At 33.9% G+C, this 18,901-nt stretch overlaps 1 protein-coding gene across 2 annotated transcripts in view; it reads right to left on the bottom strand.

The window, feature by feature from the left end:
* Positions 1-18,901, bottom strand: part of LOC145276781 (uncharacterized) — a 179,558-nt gene that overhangs the window by 142,744 nt on the left and 17,913 nt on the right. The window contains exons 1-2 of one of the 2 annotated variants that reach the window (XM_080128074.1): positions 9,452-9,581; positions 6,935-6,988 (exon numbers count right to left, since the gene is read on the bottom strand). The gene's annotated coding sequence lies outside the window, so the exon portion shown is untranslated. Of the gene's footprint in view, positions 1-6,934; positions 6,989-9,451; positions 9,582-18,901 lie in introns of those variants that run through there. The other variant, XM_080128064.1, reaches the window with a different exon arrangement.

Below are 18,901 nucleotides of genomic sequence, written 5' to 3'. Positions count from 1 at the left end.
ATAGAGAGAGAGAGAAAGAGAGATAGAGAGATAGGGTTTAATAAAGACGTTTATCTATCTATATATATATGATCATGCGTATTTTTAAAACCTCTTTATTTTTTAAACCCTACCATTATATATATATATATATATATATATATATATATACATATACTATACTATACTATACTATACTAGCTGTACCCTGCCACGCGTTGCTGTGGCTTAAGTTGGCGCAATGGAAAAAGTTCCAAAATGAGAATTTTGCATGGGTACACAGTTTTTGTTGTTCCATTTTCTTAGCTGATATAGAGAATTTCTGGTTTGGTAACTCTTGAATACGTAACATAAATTGTCCATGTGAAAAAACAAAGCTTGGATTGGTTTATATTTCACAACATGATAATTAGTACACCAAATTTCAGTTGCAATACATGCGGTGGCATCCCTGGCAAATATAGCTGTTGGATAATTAACCACTTTATCTGCTTTCACAACAGTGTCGATGGATTTGTATTTGACTACCTCACTTGGAATTTTACATTGAATAATAGCGTTAAGTTCATGGGCGTCTTTGTATTGACCTGCAAGAATAGCTCATTCATTCAGTCAAGTAGAATTCTTATAATTTGAATATCTGCAAAAACCTTTTAAACTAACTGTTCTTTTTATGAAATAAAATTACAGAAATTACAAAAGTTAAAAGTCAAAGAATTTTGCCCTTAACTCTGATCAGCTGGCACTTTTTCGTACCCAATTTCCCACAAGTGATGCAAAAATGTTTGTGCGGATCGAACAGTCTGCAACTGGATATGCATATTTTGAGTTAAGTTTAATGTCTTCACATGGAACAAAAAAGTAGAGTATTTGAGGCAAGCATTTATTTCATCTGCTGATGTTGATTGAAGAATAACAGGTAACATTTGTCTGAAATCTTCTGCAAGCAATATTACTGCATTCCCAAATGGTTTGACATTGCCACGCAAATCTTGCAAGTATCGACCAAGAGCCTCAAGTGATTTTTTGCATACCATTGTGCATTCATCCTAAACAATAAGTTTGCATTTCTGCAATATTTGTCCCCATATTGGATATTTTGGAGATGTCGAACATGAGATTTTTGAAAAATTGAATGTTTTAAAGTAGAATAAATAATTCTTCTACTTGGCAGCAAGGTCGCAGGTATTCCTCATGCAGCAAGGGCTAAGGCTATGTTATTTTGTTACCAAATGGCTGCCAAAATCAATTTAATTAGAAAGGTTTTACCAGTTACTTCTGGTGCTGTTCAAGGTAGCAGTAATTTCCAAATAACTTCTATTCTCACAGTCAGTAAATTAAGTGACTAAAATAGGATTTATCCATGTTTTGACAATGCCTTATTCACTGTAATTAATTTAGGAGACTAAAATAGGATAAGGGATTAGAGATGGACAGATAGAGAGGAAGATATATAGATAGAAAAGAGAAAGTGAGATGAAAATAGAGAAAGAGAAGGAGATAGAGAGATAAAGGGATTGATAGATAAAGAGAGAGGGGGAGAGTTAGAAACAGAGAGGGATGAGACAGAGGAAAGGAGAGAGATAGAGGGAGTTAGAGAGAGAAAGGGGCTCAAAGAGAGATGGAGAGGATGATATAGAGAGAAAGATAGATTGAGAGAGGGAAAGGGAGAGATGGATATAGAGAGATATTAAGAGAGGAAGAGAGAGGGGAGAGAAACAGGTGAACTACACTTCACCGTTTTTTTCCTCGTTCAGTAGAGAAGAAATCTTTCGAGACTGAGGTAATTTTAATTTTTTCTTACTATCCAGAGTAACCCTTTTTTTTTGGGGGGGGGGTAGATTTTCCACGCATTAGAAACCGACCAGGTTATCTCTACTTTCACCTAACAAATTAATAAAAGAAAAAGATTTTGTAAAATTTGAATTTAACATGAAAATACTATTTTAAAAAATAGCACGATAACATAAGTGCATAAGTGCCACTTTATCTACTCCTTGGGCGTTGAGTTCCATGGCGACCAGCATAATTATTTAATGGTCGCTCCCTTAGACTCACCCCAGTCAAGGCTAATGCATGCGCACGTGACATTTTTTTATTTATTGAGGTTGGCTTAGTAACTAAACGATTTATTGATAATTTCGTAACCCTTAAACGCATGCCGGAAGATTTAAATTGGTTCATTATTGTTGTAATGAAAAAAAAAAGTTTCATTCAACACAAAACCAAAAACACATATTAATGATAAATGATTTATTATTCTATTCATTGAAATTTAATAATTTTTAGATAAAAAAATTTAAAAAAAGTTAATAAAAAAAAATAGTTGCTTATGTGCGCATGTAAAAATGTTTGTAAAAGTGAGAAATTATTTTAATCATTTAAAAAACTTGTCTTATTTTTTTGTTTTATTTTTGGATTAGGTCCACCTTATAATCACCCCAACATCCTCATCTTAAGAACAGCTTCTGGAATAAACACCACTTTTGGAGGGGGGGGGCTATTTGCAAAATTTAACTGATATTTGTTGTCAGCATACCTACCCGAAAATACTATTAAAAAAAGGGGAGGGGTTCAGTGCCCGTTGCAGAGAAGTAGATTTATTTATCAATGAAAGTTGCGAAGAAGTAAATTTATTTATCAATAAAAGTCGTCATTTAAAAAAGAAAATTGTGGAGGTGGACCTAAATGTAAATATTTACCCAAAAAACTATCCCGAAGTTTATTACAAAAACGTGTTGTTTTCGATCTATTCAACAATTTGTTCATCCGCGCATGTAAATTAAAAAAATATTTGTAAAAGTGAGAAGTTATCAGTAAATGATTTAGTTTTTTATTTATTTATTTATTTATTTTTTACATTAGGTCCACCTCCACAAATGTTAAGAACGGCTTTCAGAATAAACACCCTCAACCTCTCCATGTTAACAACGGATTTCGGAATAAACACCATTGGGGGGGGGATTGTCAACATACCCATCCGCAAATACTAATAAAAAAAAGTCGTCATTTAAAAAGAAATTTAAAATCAAATGTTTGTAAAAGTGAGAAATTATTAATTAGTAACATTTTTCGGTGCTAATACAGAGTGATCCGCGCTATTTTTTAAATCGTATTTCCACGTTTAATTAAAGTTTTATGTTTTTTTATTCAATTGCAAGGTTAAAGTATAGAATAGGTACAAAACACCCTCCCCTCCCCATGTTAAGAATGTCTTTTAAAATAATAACGTTATTATTTCAACACGGATCACTCTCTGCATTTTTCTTTTAATATTTATAAAAAGTAAAACTTTTTTCAAAATAAATTAATAAATGTTTGTAAATGTGACAAATAATCGTTTAGTTACGGCAACGTCAGTAAATAAAAGATGTTACGTGCGGGGTGGGGTGGGGACTAAGGGCGCGACTATTATTTTTTTCTGCTGGTCGCCATGGAACTCAACGCCAAAGGAGTACCAAATTGTATTTTTTTTTGTCAAATAAATAAATTTCAAGCAATTTTTACAATAAATAATAGATAGCAACTTCGTTAATTTTACGACTCGCCCCAGCATATTATAAACACCCTAACTTCCATATGTTAAAATGGCTTTCGGAATGAACACCCCCCAATCTCCCCGTATCAAGAACGGCTTTCGAGGTTTATGGAAGGGCGTGTTTTTTTTTAACATGGGGAGGTTAGGGTGTTTATAATACGATGAGGCATGTCGTAAAAATGAAACAGTTTAGAAAAAGTTAAAACAAACTTTTTTATGTAAACAAAAAAAAAGAAAAGAAACTTAACTATTAAAACGTAATGTTTCATGAGTGAAAAGCCTTAACATAAATAAAGGTATTTAAAATTTAAAAATTGTTAAGTACATAAATTAATTTAAATTTTTAAAATATGGGATTTTTTGTGTGTGCTAATGCAGAGAGTGATCCGCGCTATTTTTTAAATCGTATTTTCGCGTTTAATTAAAGTTTTATATGTTTTTATTCAATTGTAAGGTTAAAGTACAGAATAGGTACAAAACACCCTCCCTTCCCCATGTTAAGAATGTCTTTTTTAATAATAACGTTATTATTTCAGCACGAATCACTGTCTGCATGAGTAACTTTTTTTTTTTTACTTATCTTGTAATTCGAGAGTAGTTGAAACAGAAGTTACCAGAAATATTATTGGGCAGTCTCGCAGAAACGACTTCGAAAAATATTTATATTTTGATTAATATTTTTATAATTCGCAATGTAAAATTATTTTAATAACATGCAAACATTCATTGATTTTACACATGGATTTTCTGAAAATTTCAATTAAATTGGTAAGGTAGAAAGATGGTTTTATTCACTTTTAACGAACCAAAATTACATTTTTATATATATATATATATATGTATATATATATATATATATATATATATATATATATATATATATATATGTGTGTGTGTGTGTGTGTGTGTGTGTGTATAGGTGTGTGTGTATAGAGAGAGAGAGAGAGAGAGAGAGAGAGAGAGAGAGAGAGAGAGAGAGAGAGAGAGAGAGAGAGAGCGTAATTAATTCATATAACATGTGGTTATTTATGATATTTTTAAACGTCACTGAAGATCATCTTTGTCGTTTTTCTTTATTTCTCCGTATTCATTGTTTCTGGATTAATAATTTCGTGTTTTGAAAATTGATTTTTCTTGTGTCATCTGTTGTTGTAACAATTCTTTGAAGACAGCAGTAACCCGACCTTAGTTCAGCTTATGGATAACACAATGTAATGGTTTATTAGAGGAATTGTTGAAATTGGCGTTATTATATATACTTTTTTGAAAAACATGCATTATTTCAAAAATAAAACCGAGTAGTAAGATGAAGATTAAAAATGTAATTTTAAGAGCGCAAAAATAGAAGATCGGATATCCAGAAAAAAACTTAGGTACGGAGAAATGGTAGAAAACGACAGAAAACTCTGTTCTCAATAACTTTAAAACGGGATGTAACCTTGAAATATTGTTTAACATGTCATAACCACTTAACATCTTGTTTTTATTTTCAATCTCTCGCTCTATAATATATATATATATATATATATATATATATATATATATATATATATATATATATATATATAATATAAAGTTGAATGTCTGTGTGTGTTTGTGTGGTCACGAATAGGCTCCTGTATGGTTGACTATTTTAAAAAAACTGATTCCATATAATGATAGAAGAGGTATCGAGACACAGGAATGGCTATTTTTTTATCTGGCAGAACGGTGGTTCATTTAAATTGTGGGGTCTGCGTCCGCGCGTGGTCCACAAAGTATGGAAATAAAAAAAAATGAAAAATGAAAAAAAACAAACGTTTACAAGTGTTTTTGATATAGATGTACATAATAATACTTTGATGAGTATGTTTTAACTTAAATAGGGATGGTATAATAAAATTGTGGGGTTTGCGTTCGCGCCTGGCCTCCGTAGAATGGAAATAGGCACAAACTTTAATAAAGACTTTTCATATCTATCTGCGTAAGTATACTTTGATAATTATGTTTCAGTTTGAAGTATACTTTGATAATTATGTTTCAGTTTGAATATGGTATAATAAAATTATGGGGTGTTCGTTCGCACCTGACATCCATAGAATGGAAATATGTCAGAACGTTTAACAAGTTTTTTTTTAATATAGATCTACAGAATATTGTGATAAGTGTTTCAGTGTAAACAGGTATGGTATAATAAATTATGGGGTTTATCTATTTTATTTTTACTTTCATCATATTTTGCTTTGGTTTTGATACCCCCAAATTCGAAGCTATCTCTTTACAACCCTTCCTTTTTATAACCTCTTGACAGCCAAATTTTCGCCAAAATACTGATTAAACAGCTTGCGGCATGTCTGAATACCCTTTGTGTAAAATTTCCAATGTTTAGGCCCAAAATTAGCTGAATAGTTTTCTAGAGACAGCAAAGGTCAAATCTTTTGAACTTTGACCCCTTGGTAGCCAAAATTTCAGCCAAAACCGATTAAAAACTTGCCCTATGTAGGAATACACTTTATGTAAAATTTCAAATGTTTCAACAAAAAATTTACTGAGTAATTTGGTAGAGACCGCAGAGGATAAATTTTGTTAACAATCACCTCAATTTTGTTTGGTAGAGTTTTCAACGGTCAAATCGTTGAACGTTGACCCCTTAACAGCCAAATTTCTGGGCGAAACCCGATTAGAAAGATTTTCCCAAATCTCAATACCCCTTATATCAAATCTCAAGTCTGTAGACTGAAAATTGAGTAGTTTGGTAGTGAAATGTACACACACAGACATACACGAACAGACAATTTCATTTTTTATATATACTAGCAGTTCAGCCCGGCTTTGCTCGAGCCCTATGTACTGTTCATAACTTGCCCTATGTGTGAATATCCTTTATGTAAAATTTCAAATGTTTAGACCAAAAATTGTATGAGTAATTTGGTAGAGGTAATTTTTTAAAAACTTTGACCTCAATTTTAACCCCTTAACATTTATTGTTTTTGTCTCAAATCAAGATAAAAAGTTTTACCCATGTCCAAGTTACCTACAACTAAATTTTCAAGTGTTTAGAACCAAAATTGGCGGAGGAGTTTGGTAGAGTTTTTAAAAGTTAAATCGTTGAACTTTGACCCCCTTGACAGACAAATTTCTGGCCGAAACCCAATTAAAATTTTTCCCCAAATTTCAATACCCCTTATGTCAAATCTTGAGTCTGTCGACTTAAAATTGTCAGAGTTATTTGGTAAGGAAATCTACACATACAGACACACACAGACAATTTCACTTATATATATATATGTGGTGTGTGTGTGTGTGTGTGTATGTATTGTGTGTGTGTGTATATGTATGTATTTGCGTTTGCGTGCGTATGTATGTGTGTGTGTGTGTGTGATGAGAATAATGAAAATAGTATTCCGACGAGATTGAGAGATAAAAAAAGGAACAAACCAAGTTATGTGTTCATCAACGTTTCGTCTTTATTGTAAGACTTCTTCTGGATATCTGTGAATTGAAGAAAATAAAATACCAGTATGAAAATATATTAGTTGTAATGAAAAGGATGACTGTTCTATTTAAGAACGAAACAGTAGTTGGAAATTAAGAAAAAGACGTTATAGTGCTATGAAAGAGAGTAAACTTTTTTAACGTCATATCGCCGTTAATATATTTAAAAAGATATGATGTAAATTATATTCTTTTGGACAAATATGGTTGCTATAATTCAAATCTGGATGTGCAACTGGAATAAAATGAGTGTATTTTGTTATGTAATTATTGACTGATATATATTAATTATTATAGGTGGCGTTTTATATATATATATATATATATATATATATATATATATATATATATATATATATATATATATAAGCATGGGTGCTCGGCGTTGCCTGGGTGTTTAATGGTGTGTGTTGAGCAAAAAAAAAAAATAGTAGTAGGAAGGCAGGCTCGAAATCGTACCGCGAAGGAGGAAAAGAACGTGAAAAAACGTGACGTCTTTGCTGTTACGACCACCGCCAAACCGTAGTTTTAAATTAAGGCTAGAAAATCGAAATGAGGGTATGGCTTTCGAAAATATCGGTAAAAAAAGCGACCCCTCCCTGTAAAAAAGTGCCCAGTTGAGGGTGAAGAAATTAAATTTTTAGCCAATTTTTCGATATTTGTCGTCTAAAGGGTCGAGCTTCAAAGCGATACTGATCTTGTGAAAATCCATCGCCTCTGTCGAAAGTTTTAGGCAGACATACAAACATACATACATACATTTATATATTAATAGCTCACATTTTCGACGCAAACCGATTAAAAAGCTTGTCCTATCTCTGAATACCCTTTATGTAAAATTTGAAATGTTTAGACGAGAACTTGTCTGAGCAATATGGTAGAGACCGTAGAGGTCAAATTTTTTAAAACTTTGACCCTTGTTATTACCCCTTAACATTTATTGCTTGGGCTCTAATCAAGTTAATAAGTTAGATCCGTGTTCAAGAAACCTATATCTAAAATTTCAAGTGTTTAGACCCAAAATGTGCGGAGAAGTTTGGTAGAGTTCTCAAAAGTCAAATCGTTGAACTTTGAACCCTTAACGCCCAAATTTCTGGCCGAAAGCGGATTTCAAAGATTTTCCCAAATCTCAGTACCCTGTATATCAAATTTCGAGTCTGTAGATTTAAAATTGACAGAGTTATTGCGTAAGTAAATGTAAACAGACACACAGACAGACACAGACACGTTCACTTTTATAGATATATAAATAGATAGATATGTGTGTGTGTGTGTGCGTGTGTGTGTGTTGTGAGAAAAACAAAAATAGGAAAACTTACCGTCGAAGCGTTTCTCAAATGTTCTCTAAGTGCAAATTTAATTCAACCATTTACAGACAGCTTTTAACAACATGCCAAAAAAATAGATGGACTGAAATAATAACAAACTTTAAAAACGGGCGGATATATATATATATATATATATATATATATATATATATATATATATATATATATATATATATATATATATATATTATTATTATTATTATTAGAAATATTAAAAATATTTTCTTTAACCTTACTTTTACATCCTATTTTATTTTTATTTTATTTTTATTTTATTTATCAACATGAAAATTAGTAAACTCTTTTTCTTTATTATTTTTTAAAAATATTTCTAGGAATATCAGCCTTAATACAAAAATGCTAGTTTATTTTTGATGTCTTTAATTCTCCACCCCCCACTTTTTTTGCTGATGAGGCGACTTTGTTTAATATAAAAAAATCTTTTTGTCAAATTATTGTTCAAGACATATTGTACATTTCAATAAAAACATTGTTTCCGAAACGATCGTACAAACTATTGATTTTGTTTGTTTTTCCTTTTGAAACTGATTTTCAATTCAAAATTATGAATCATTTTACTCAATATTAAAATAGCTCTAGGATATCTGTACCTATGGAGCTTATGATATATCTACATTACAACGAGCACTGTTTTCTTTTAATAGTATTAATATATTTACTAATACATTAAAATAAACTCTGTTCTTTAGACGCTGGGTCTAATTCCCTCAAAATACTACATAATACATAATATCTGTTGAAATATGTTTCGTCGGGGACGCCGAATCATTTATCACCGTCTAGAAAAACAGGGGAGGTAATCCAATAATGAAATGTCTCGAGGAATATGTCGGAACGCCAAATGAATTAATTCTGCATTGAATAATCTGAAAAATGGTTGACATGCCGTAAAAGAAAACGAATAGACAATATAATAACTAGGGCTTTGACAACAACATATTCTTTTCATTGTTTTGACTCTCGAGTGTGTATCCGTTGCTATCCTATATGCTTTTATGTATATTGATGTGGTTCTCGGTTGTTGAACTGTGTCTAACTGTGTCTGGTATATACTCGAGAGTCAAAACAACGAAAAGAATATTCTGTTGTCATAACCCTAATAATAACTTACAAGAATACGTTGCTCTGCTATAAACATAGACAAACCGAACCGGTCACTACTGCAGATTTTGCGTCCATATAATATTATTTATTAAGCTTAGAACTTAAATGTTGCCCAGGTTTTCTGTCAGCAAAGAGAGAGAGAGAGAGAGAGAGAGAGAGAGAGAGAGAGAGAGAGAGAGAGAGAGAGAGAGAGTAATAAATCAAACCCAGTGTTGCCACAGCTGAAGTGAATTGTATAAACATTGTCTACCAATGGCGTTGATACTGAATGCCAAAGCGATAATTTATTTCAACTAACTTGGTCCACGGACATAGTTAATTAATACAAGTAAACTTAATTTTATTCATTTTATGTACTTATATAATTTATTTTGGATGATGAATTGATTGTCTCCCCCCCCCCTCCAGGGACGCTTTCATTTATTAGGAAGTACCAAGAATACTATACAGATAGCTGTGTTCCCATTCAGATTGCTCGTGTTTCGGGAGCTGGATTTTCCCACACCAAAACCTTATGTTTAACTTGAATTAAATCAAAACTATTCTAATCAACGTTACACCCTTCTTCCTGGGGGATGGGTAGGATTAAATTCATGTCGCTTTTTTTTTTGGGGGGGGGGTGCGGGGAGTCACCTCTTATCAAGGCCCGAAGGCCACACGAAGATAAGGGTTAGTGAATGTAAGGTGTTAGTGCAGTAATCGTTAATGGTTTAAATTGGGTAGAATTTGACTATTGAGAGAACAAATACTACGTTTTTATCTGTGAAATAAGATCAAGTCGTACCGATAGTTTTTGTTTTAATACAGCGAAATTCTGCATATGGCGTATTTGATTTGGGAACAATTCATTTTAAAATGAGACCGGTGAAATCAAATATTCCTCAATTATTCATTGTGCAATTCCATATTGGGGATCGGATAGTCTCTCTTTTTTTTCAGTTAGGTTTGTGATGTTGGTTGGTTGGTTGGTTGGTTGGTTGGTTGGTTCTTGTTGTTGTTGTTGATTATCATGCATTAATTTCGAATAAATAAGATTCTGTTGTTGGCATTGGTTTCCTCGATATCTTTGAAATTAGAATTCTTCTAGAAATACATCGGGTACTTACACAAAGGTTGCCAAATCTATAATATAAATCTCACCTGTCTGTTTAAATGTATGTATGTATGTATGTATATTTGTATGTCTGCCTAAAACTTTTGACAGAGGCGACTAATTTTCCTCCGGAAAGTACGAGTAAAATACCAAGATTAGTTTAGTGATTAAGATAACCAACTAAATAATTTACGAAATGACAGGAACAAATCAAGCTACGAAGCGTTTCAGATCAACACACGATGTAAACTAGTGAAGGTCAGAGGTGAACTACATCACTGAAATACAGGGCGGAACGATAAAATTGTCTACCTAGAAAAGACGACATTATTCCATTCTGTTTGATAAAAAACAGGTTTTTTTAGACGATCTACTAATGGGCCAGTTGTGTACAAATCCCAAGAACGATACGAGCCTTCTATCACGTTTGAAAGTGTCACAATGTTTAACGAGCGAGATCAGAGATGCGCCGCTGTACAACTCGTGCCTCTTAGCAATCTAAGTTATGACAACAGGACTATTGCCAACACCTTCAAAATGCAAATCTGGACAGTTCAACGCTTGAGGGCACATCTCAACAAAGTTTCCGGCCACAATTATGGTCTTCAGTGTGGTTTCAAGTGAGGACTACATCATACCACCTCACACCTTCGAAGATGACACCGATTACCGAGTGGGAGCTAGCAAGCACTAACAGTTTCTACATTGACTTAAGAGAAGTATACAGATCCCAGAAGACCAGCAGTATACAGCTAATATGACGAGTTGATGAAAACGGTTTTACAGTAAACTTTCATAGGTTTGTTGGCAATTTCTGGCATATATTAATGTATGACGAAATTAAGAGAACTAGTAAAACCGTCCCGTGTAACATCTTCCGACACAAAACAAGAGCTGAAATAAAATTGTTTGATTAAATTGTTTTATGACATACTAGCGGGGAGAGGGGGGTCGCCCAGCTTTGCCTGGTCGTAAAATACGCTTAAATATGATATTTTAATTTGTCCAGATTTCGTATATATTATTATAGAGACGTGATTTCAAAAGTATTTGAGTGCCATCAGCTAGAATTGAAACCGAAAGCAAAACTGTAGCTTTCAAAGCTGGTGACGTTACCACTATACCAACCTGACACGCACATGAACTGATTAAAAATAAACTAAGATGAATGTACAAAATTTATAACGATTTTTCAATATTTACCCCTTTCTGAGCCCTTAAAAACTATTTGTACCGGCTAAAAAACATAAAAGAACGGTCCATAAAAATCCAATCATTTGAGGCTCCTAGTGCCGCTCTGCGAATTATAGTTTCGGAAGAGTTTGGAAATATGGAGCCAAACAGACAACCTTTTATATATTAGATGAGTCTCGTCACGTCATGCGATGCCGGAACGTATGATCTATGCAGCCTTATCCTTTTCAGTAATTGATATCAAAATCACGTCAGAAGGAAAGACACGTAGTGGCAGTAATAGTGATAGAATGGTTGCCAATTTAAATAAGATCAAACTGCAGATATGGTAGTCGCAGAAAACTGGAAAGACATGTTTATATATGCTAAAAAATAAGGTAATCAGGATGTCGAAATTATTGGGTTCTACGGCACTTCCACCTTTTTTGAGTTATTATAATAAAACGGTTTTATAGTCCAAGTTTTTTTATATCTTCAAATATTTATTCATGGTGTTTGGTTTGCTTGTTTTGTTTTGCACCATATCAACCATTTGGAGGTTAATTAATGCCGAATCACACCATTTTAGTAAAAGTTTTCATGCTTTAAGTTCTTTTATATCTTCAAATATTTATTAATGGTGTTTGGTTTGGCTGTTTTGTAGATGAACGTTTTATTTTTGACTTTGCAGTCAATATATATTTACCAATGGTGGCTATCTTTTTAGAGAGACGTTTTATTTTTGACTTTGCAGAGCATGGTTGAATTTTGCAAAAGGAAAAGAGAAATCGATGTTTGGTGCATTTTAGACCAGAAAGCCGCTATCTTCAGACAGCCTGATCTGGTAACACCAGTATCTATAGCCAGAAAGATTCTCTCATGTAAACAGGTTAAATAATGAGATCTCATTCGACGTATTTCCAAAAAGTGAATGTGGCTTATAAAGTGAGATAGACAACATGGGCATTATGTTCATTCTACGACGAAACCAGTTCAACTGTGAAGAACTAAATATAACAATGTGTGTGTGTGTGTGTGCGTGTGTATGTGTGTGCGTGTGTTTATCATAGACTTCACAAAAACTTTCTTAACAGTGTTCCCATTTATTTGCTTCCCAATTAGGGCAGATTTATACACAAGATCAGTTTTTAATGTGAAGGAAATGAAGTTCTTCCAAAGAGGGCACTATGGGTTATAACAAACGTTAAAATTACTCCAATCTCGAAGGATCTCTCTTTCACTGACCGAGAACAGAAACAGATACGGTGTATGACGTTTCTGAATTTTTGAGATGAGGATTGGTTATTCATATTATTTGGATTCATCGGACTACTGTTCTCATCTTGAGTGCCATGTTCACAACGTTTCAGTCGGTGTAACCTCCGACCTTCTTTTAGGCGTATCTTGCCGAACGGGAATATTTCTGTCGAACTCGGGAATTTGGACGGAATTTCAAACATAACCGTTTATTTACTTCACGGTGGTAGCGTGCTCTTGTTCCGTCAGCCATGACTGAATAGAGGTCCTAAGTAATTCGCAATTGTATTTTTCGGTCGATCACCCTGAGAATTAAACCTTCACGGACCCGTGGTGCAATGGTTAGGGTACTTGGAAAAAGCAATTGTAAAAGTGAGATTCACCTGAAGGTTGAAAGTTCAATCCTCAGTGTAGGCAACAAAAAAAAATACAATTGCGAATTACTTAGGATCTCTATCCAGTCATGACTGCCGGAACAAGAGTATGCTACCCCCGTAAAGTAAATAAAGGGTCTCGTTGGAAATTCCACCCAATGTCCTGAGTTTGACAGAAATATTCCCGACTTCGACAAGATACACCCGAAGAAGGTGGGAGGATTCACCGACCGAAACGTTGTGAAAATCACACCCAAGATGAAAACAGTAGTCCGATAAATCTAAATAATACAAAGATAAGGTGTAATATCAGAACACATACTAAACTCTGATCTCAGCATAAAGTCCAAGGATTAAACAATGTTGAGAAATGGATTCTGGAAAGTATTGCAAAGACTTAGTGATTCTGCAGAATTAACTAATCAGATGATTGGTATGCGAGTCTATTTTTCCAATAAGTGCAATGCTCAATGAAAAGGAATTCACCCACGACCAACGGAGTTTATGAAGGCTGTGTATTGGCATCGAAACTATTCCCATTGTACTTATCAACAATGTTTGAAGTAGCTTTTGAAAGAGGAAGCAAATGGATTTATATGGCCGCCATGCTGTAGACTAGTTCTCTCACCATAAAGTTAAGGCTTATATAACTCTGAGAATTATGTTTCTGAATTTTTTAGATGGGGATTGATAATTTGGATTATTTGGTTTATTCGAACTACCGTTCAAATCTTGTGTGTTATTTGTACAACGTTTCGACCGATGTAATTCCCAATCTTCTTCAATGTATATTGTCGAACTCAGAATCTTTATGTCAAAACCGAGAATCAGCGTGAAATTTCGAGCGGATTTTTTAAAATTTAATTCACAGGATGTTGTCCTTCCGTCAGCGATGACCACGTAGAAGTCTTAAGTAATGTGCAGTTTTATCCTTAGTATCATCTACACTAGGGACTACACCTTCAACCTCTGCTATAAACCGTGGCGTAACGGATAAAGTGCTTGGTTCATACTAGGTAAAATTCAATTCTAAGTGAAACTTGTTTTTTATAAAGATTCCTGTGATGGTAGTTGTTTGAGAAATGCCTTTTGCTGACGACAGTACACTTGTGACTCATGGTGAAGAATATCTGTAGTGATTGGTTGATTGGTTTGACATCACTATGGACAGTTTTTATTTGAAGATAAACATAAGACAACGTATAACTCCTCAACCGTGAAAAATACAGATCAACCCCACCTCCACCCCAAAAGCCTAGAATATCGTTTTGATCGTTCGAATTTGGAAGGCAAGCTTTTCATTTGCCCAATTATTAGAACCTTTGTGGAATACAGGGTGGATCGATAAAATTGTCGCGCTAGAAAAGACGACATGATTCCATTCTGTTTGGTGAAAATCAGATTTTTTTTTTCAGACGATCTACTAGTTGGCCAGTTGCGTACAAATCCCAAGAACGATACGAGCCTTCTATTATGTCTGGAAGTGACACAATGTTCAACGAGCGAGGTCAGAGCTGCGCCGCTATACAACTCATGCTCCTTAACGATCTAAGTTATGACAACAGAACCATTGACAGCAGCTTCAAAATGCAAATCTGGACGGTCCAACGCTTGAGGGCACATCTCAACAAAGTTTCCGGCCACAATTATGGTCTTCAGTGTGGTTTTAAGTGAGGGCTATATCATGCCACCTCACACCTTCGAAGTCAGTCTGAAAATCAACACCAATGTGTACCTAGATGCGTTGAAGAGTGGTCTCCTGGTGCAATTGGGTGGCCGCTGGCAAACCCTAGATGTGTCATCAGAACTCGGCGCCGGCCCACGTCCAAATAGAGCCAGGCTTAACTTAAGAAAAAAATCCATGTTTATTTTTTTCAACTAAGGAAAAGGGGTTAGCTTTGTATTGTCAGAAATCGGACCGTGGGTTTTAAGGTGTGTTCATAAATTATATAAAAAGGTCAATTTTCAGGGGTCACTTAGCATAAGGATTCAGTTAAAATTGAATCATAAGAAAATCTTAAAAAGTACTCTAGTGACCCCTGAAAATTGACTCTTTTTTTTTATAATTTACGGACACACCCTCAATTCCACGGTCTGATCTCTTACAATACAGAGCTAACCCTTTTTTCCTTAGTTGAAAAAAACAAAAAAAAAAAAACATGGATTTTACACTCGATGAAGGTCGTAGGTTTCAACGACCGAAACGTTGTGCCAATAACACCCAAGATGAGAAAAATTGTCCGAACAATACAAACAAATAAACAATTATACGTTTATCATCATCTCAACTCTGAAATTATCAAAACAATTACAGTCGCATCCTAAACGTGATATCAACCGATACTCTAACCTTAAACCCTAACTTCTGACTTACATCGCGTTAATATTTTGGGGGTTATAATTCTTACTATCCTATATTTTGGATCTCATGATAATCTCGTTATATGGATACTATCTCATTTTTTCGAATTAGATAATTATTGCACTTGGCAAATTACAAAAACGTTTGTGAAATAGCAACAAGTTACTAATTCGTCCGAAATGAAAAGTATAGCGAACTATTAGTTTAGTTTGATTGTTTTGTTTTACGGAATATCGATCCCTTTCGAGTTATTTAATACCGAATAAAGTCATTTTGGTAAAAGTTTTGTATGCTTTTATATTCTTAAGGATTTTCAAATATTTAATAAATTATTGACGATGGTCTCTAGAAAGCGAGAGATTTCAGGTTGTAAATTTCATTGTTTCAATTCTATTTTTCTTTAAATTTTATTGTTTAAATTCTATTTTTCTTTAAATTTTATTGTTTAAATACTATTTTTCTTTAAATTTTATTGTTTAAATACTATTTTTCTTTAAATTTTATTGTGTCAATTCTATTTTTCTTTAAATTTTATTGTGTCAATTCTATTTTTCTTTAAATTTTATTGTGTCTGGTTTATTCAAGTCTTCGGTTTTGATTTCTTGCATTATGAACGGAGGCTGCAGAAAACAACGTTCAGGCTTTCAAAGGCGAAAGTGATTATTCTTTATAAAAGTGAAACTCAGAATTAGGAAAATGTCTATCTGCGTTGCTGATTTGTTTTTTAAAAATAATTACAAGCATCAGTTTGATAATGTTGTATATTTGAAATGAGAATGTCCTGAAGCTGCTACTGGCTAAAAAGAAACACTCCCTCCAAAAAGAAAACAATAAATAAATAAATAAATAAATAAATAAATAAAAACGAATTTCCCGCTTTTGTAAAAATAAATTAACATTTGACACATTCCCTGTTTTTCTAACGACCCTCGTGTATTTTGTATGCGAATTGTTAATACATTAATTTGTTTGTAAGCATATGCTTATGTTTTTTTTTGTTTTTTTTTTACAAAGGAGTCACCACTTATCAAGCCCCTGAGGCCACTCGAGGATAAGGGTATTGAGTGTACAGTAATCAATGGGATTATATCGTAGTAGTCGTTATTTAGTGAAATTTGGTAGATTGAATTACTTAAGGGGGCGGTTCATCATGAATTTGTTCACGTTGGACTTGAAGACAATCAAGTTGTCGTCAACTGGGAAACAGGCAAATGAAAGAGAGTTCCACAGGCGTGCAGTTCTAAGAAAGAAGCGTTGTTCATGGAATCTACGTTTTGATTAAGGCACAGGTAAAGAGTGGGGAAAGTTATTGACAGTGGTTTCAGCTATGCGGGTGTTTATCAAGGAAGATTGGCGAGAGGGGACCAGAAATTGGAGCTCAGACGAGCACTTGCCGTGGAAATAACGATAAAACAAAGACAGGCTCGCAATGTCCCTTCTGTGGGAAAACACTTGGACTATCTTTCACACACAAGTACTAAATTTTTATGAGTATATAAGGAGGATTCTACTGTAAATAATGTATTCCAAAATGCAGGTATTTTTTTTGTTCAGATTAGCAAGCCTATCATCGACGACAGTTATTCCAGAAAAAATCTCCAAAAACAAGAGTAAGTTTAAAGCTCCAAAAACGAATGGTAGAATTGTCCATATAAACGGTTATATATCTGTCTGTTTGTCTGTCTGCCTCTATATTTTCAAACTATCTCCTCGAGGAGGATTGGTCATGCTCAGAGAATGGATAAAGTGATACTGCTCAGCATTTATATATTAGTAGCTTTGAGTGTGAAATGGATTCCAAGGTAGATCTCAATGAGATACAATGGCAATAAGGAGAATAAAGAGATATATTTCTGAATTTTAGAGAAGCTGATTGCTAATCTGTATAATTTGGACTATTCAGAAATCTACAAAAAACAAGAGTAAGTTTAAAGTTCCAAAAAACGAATGGTATAATTGTCCATAGAGATCTGTGGCGCAAAAGATAATTGTTATATTGTCTCTAATATAAAGGGTTGTGTGTTTGATTATCATAAAGGGAATCGTGTGTGAGTGACATGTATTTTCAGAACCTACCTCTGCTTCTTCGATGTTGGACCATCTGGAAATTTCTCATCCTGGAGGGAGACTTGATACCTGTTTTTGGATGAAGATTCAATCACTCCAGGACAAGGAATTAGTTCTATAGTTTTTATTTCACTTTCTCCAGATGTCCTGCAAAAGGTGGAAGTGAAATCGGCCTGTGTGGGTTCTTCTTCTACACACGTCAGCGTTCGTCCTCCCCCCCGTGAAGAGGAGGAGACAACGGGAAGCCGTCCGTTGTCTTCTGTGTCTAAATCAAATCTCAACGATTCAGCTAACCTTATCACATGACTCACACGCAATCAAATCAGCTGATCTTTTACTTCTGGCCAACGTGTCTACACTATAACTCACCTCTTCCCCCCTCTCTCTCTCTCTCTCTCTCTCGTTCTCTCTCTCTCCCTCTCTCTATTCCTTAACATAATGACGTTCAGAATCAGGTATGAGTCACAGCTTTTTTGGAAGTTGAAAGTTCAATAATCTTCATCATAGTCGCTTATAACTAAGAATGTAATGAAATATTAATTAATATTTCTACTCGGTCATGACTGACGAAGCGAGAATAATCTATTATAATCTCCATAATATCTATAAATATATAGATATAATGTTTTGATTGGTCCCACCTCACATTTCCACATCCGGGCAACGCCGGGTACCACCGCTAGTTTATTATAAAAATGGAAAGTTGCTTTCCCAAATTGTTTAATAATAATTGTTGTGGTGGCACACATTCATTTGCATATGTGGATAGTAATTACACATAAATAGGAAGACTCAGTTAGTCTGAGTGTGTGTTCACTAGAAGCCACCGAAGGCCAGATATGTTTCTCCAGCAAAGACTCGCTTATTTGACACCATTATGTAAATATCCTGTAAATATACCTTTTCCTAATACACTTCTTATTTGATCTCCCTTTGTTTGTTGAGTCGTCATTTGTATTGCTTTCTACGTTACTTGTTTCAACCTGCAAACTTAACAATAATGATTTTGCTTTCTTATGAAATAAAATTTCTTGTAAAATATTATAACAATAATTTTATGACGAAACACATAAACGCCGACCCACATTTAAGAGCATCTCTGAGTCTATTTTGCTGTCGTCCTACTACTTC

This window comes from Euprymna scolopes, chromosome 1, assembly GCF_053919585.1.
Source record: "Euprymna scolopes isolate OS-2025 chromosome 1, ASM5391958v1, whole genome shotgun sequence".
NCBI lineage: Eukaryota > Metazoa > Mollusca > Cephalopoda > Sepiida > Sepiolidae > Euprymna > Euprymna scolopes.
The sequence above is the reverse complement of the archived record's forward strand: the minus strand, read 5'-3'. Positions and strand labels throughout refer to the sequence as shown.